This window comes from Melospiza georgiana, chromosome 2, assembly GCF_028018845.1.
Source record: "Melospiza georgiana isolate bMelGeo1 chromosome 2, bMelGeo1.pri, whole genome shotgun sequence".
NCBI lineage: Eukaryota > Metazoa > Chordata > Aves > Passeriformes > Passerellidae > Melospiza > Melospiza georgiana.
Genome location: NC_080431.1, coordinates 92,288,556 through 92,291,728, shown reverse-complemented (window position 1 = coordinate 92,291,728; position 3,173 = coordinate 92,288,556). Strand labels below are relative to the sequence as shown.

The 3,173-nt window shown below is 41.2% G+C and overlaps 1 long non-coding RNA gene across 1 annotated transcript; it reads right to left on the bottom strand.

Annotated features, from left to right (window-relative positions):
* Nucleotides 1-706: 706 nt before the first annotated feature.
* LOC131080557 (uncharacterized) lies at nt 707-2,763 on the bottom strand. The gene is made up of 4 exons (XR_009114171.1): nt 2,701-2,763; nt 2,190-2,386; nt 933-1,044; nt 707-838 (listed from the first exon to the last, which is right to left on the bottom strand). It is a non-coding gene; the product is annotated as an uncharacterized LOC131080557 (long non-coding RNA).
* Nucleotides 2,764-3,173: the final 410 nt, after the last annotated feature.

Genomic DNA, 3,173 nt, shown 5'->3' with positions numbered 1-3,173 from the left:
TCCAGGGACTAAGGAAAAGAATTCCTTAACAGCATTTAGGAGACAACTTGGCTGTAAACTACTAATATATCCTCTTCCTTAAACAACCTGAATTCCTTAAACGTTGTGCTACTTTAAAGCAAACACTGATTTCTGTATTTCAGGTTTAGGAAAAAGAAGATCTACATCCTTCAAACTTGTCAACATCTGTTTCATTCCCAGCAAACTTGGTGTTTGGCAATAATGTATAATTATTTCACAAGTTATAAGCATCTGCACTGTAGTTTGATAAGAGGTTACAGCAGCTGATTGCAGATTCCTAATGCCCATGTGAAAAACCCTGAGTTAAGGCAAACTTAAAAAAATTAATATATTAAATGTAGCATCATTGTTTTAATGTTTGTACAGTGAGAACATTTTTTGTGGAAAACAGATGGATTTAGAGATTTTTTTGCATTTTTTTTTTTACAAAACATGTGTTCAAACAAATAATCTTTAACTAGATGATGGGACCCCATAGCTGCCATAGGACAAGTACCTGTGGCAGACAATCTCTTTAACCACTCTGTTTTTTAGTCTTTTCTTCCCAGGAGATAGGGAGGGAAGGGAGCCCAGAAAACAAACAAAAAATATCCACTGCTCAGTTCTCAAATCCAGACTGAGTTCAGCAGAACTTTTCAAAGACAAAAGCTGGATAATCTTCAAGTAACAGCTCACCTGCGACTGCAGATTTTCCGGTTGCTTTTGACGTCTCTCAATTGATTCTTTTAAGATGTCTTTCTTTTTGGTCATTTGTCAAATGTAGTAGTTTCTTCAAAGTCCTCAGAGGAAAAAGGGTAAGCACCCTGGTCTGTCACACCTACAGGATAGAGCCAATCAATACATGAGAAAGAAGCAGCAAGAGAAGAGTATCATGTGCTATCATCATCTTGCAACACCTGGCAAGAAGTTACCTTTAATGATTTAAACCACAGCACTGTTCTCACACCGTGTTCTCCAGAGTGACTGGAAGAAAGGCTTTGTTTTGTACAATAGATCCTTCTCTGAATGCACTTTGTATCATTCCTGTTAACATCAAATGATAAAATAGGCATTTTTAATTTTAGCGGTCAGCTCTAGGAAGCATACACTTCTCAGATGCATGCACAGTACCACTGCTTACTGTATCTGCAAGAAAGGCTAGTTGTTAATTGCAATGCAGGCAGGTAAAAGCCACTTTTTTTGTAAAGATAGTGCTAAAATTATACAACCAGAATAAAATACTGATGTGAAGAGACTGGCTGAGCATCACAGAGACAACAGCTTTCTCTTGTCACTTAGTTTCTTTTAGAAGAGCTACCAGAAGCAAGGTTTCCTTTGAAATTTTGTTTGCAAAGTTAATTTTCAGACTAGAACTACACCATACATTCAGGTCTCCAACATGACCTGGTTTTCAGTCACATATCCATTTATCCTCACCAGGATGAGGCCCTGAGATCTGAAACTATGAACATGAGAGAAAAAACTGGGTGACTCAAATGGTTAAGGTCACTGTTAGGCTGGATCCAACAGGAGCCATAAATACTTGATATATATTTGCAGAGATGGAACAGAACCACTCTCAATTATTACGTCATGAGAATGAACTTATCTGAGGGAATTTGCCATCAGCTGTTCCTAGTCAAAAGACGCTATGTATTTTATTCCCAATAGCTACATTTAGACAGGTATATGCAATAACAGAGCAAATCATAAAAACAAAAGGCCATTCAACATTTAGTTTCTACACATACTTTACTGAATGTAATTTATTATTGCGGCAATATGGAAGGTAGATAGTGGAGAAACAACAACAACATCAAAAGGACTCAAGTGATGAATTGAAAGATTAGTTTCCTCCAAAACCATGGGGATTTTTTGCACAAGTCCTTAGAATCTCTACCTTCTGCACTAGAGGAGTATGTTTGAACTCTCCATGGAAGACACAAATCAGGAGACAACCAGAGAGAGAAAATTATAGCAGTTACAAATTATTGCAATGTTGTAAAGCCGTTGTAAATTATTGTAATACAAAATAATCTAATGTCTAACTGTGTGCCCCATTTTTTCCTTTCTTCTGAATAATATGCTTAACTGCATTCTTCACGACTAACCATTTATTGGCCCTTGTATTAATTTAACACATCAAGATGAATGTAAGCAAACAGCTCTTCTTAAAAACAAAAGCAAACCTTCAGTGTAGCCCATCACAGAGGAGCCTGCTTTTCATATTCCCTGACCTACTGCCACATCCCAGAATGGGTAACACTCGGGGTAGATGAAGTGCCGTGACTTGAAGGGTGAGAGATGATGGCCCATCCTGGAGTAGGAATGACTGAAACGTGCTGTCAGCTTCTCATTAAAAAGTCAGGAACTAGAACCATAAACCCTTCAAGGAGAGAAAATATAGCACCATAGAAATGACATGACGCATAAAAAACCAACTGAAGTAGTTCCAAAGTGTTTCCAAGAGTAATATCCCAAACGGGAATCACAATACTAATGAAGACGACATATGTGGGGGAAGGGGACAAAGATTATGAGATTGCGACACCCTGGGACGAAGCAGTCAATCATATGTAACTGACACCCTCTGTCCCAGAAAGTTCCCTGTTCCCCACCTTTCCAGTGGCTCTCTCCCTAAAGAACACCCTCTCCCTGTTTCCTTATTGGGTTCGGGGCTCCGCACCCCGGCTTCGGTACCTTTCAGCTGCGGTGTACGCCGCTTTCCTTTCCCGCCTGCGCCCTCAGACTCCCCGACATGAAAAGCGTGTTGGAACAGCACGGGAGTCTCCGCGCCCTGCCTTGTACCCGGTCGCGCCGACATTTCGTCATCCGGGGCCGTGTGTGATGGCGGCGGGACGCGCCGAGGAGGGGTCCGCCCGTACCCCCCCAGGTTCGTGGCTCCCGGCAGCAGCCAGGACCCCGAAAACCCGCAGACATACATGATTTTGTAGCTGGTGCAGGGTAGCCCTGGTGCCCAGCACATAGTGTATTGCCGTGCTAGCAGCAGTATTGAGTTTGCAAGGCCTCAGGACAGCAGCTTTCCAAGTTTACTTTGTCTATGCCTTACTTGAGCTGCCTGCCATTTCCCAGCTTAACTAGAATAGAAATTTTTGAAACCATGTGGTTATGCTTCATTTGCTTTATCTTTGCTTACCTTTCTATGGTCCAAT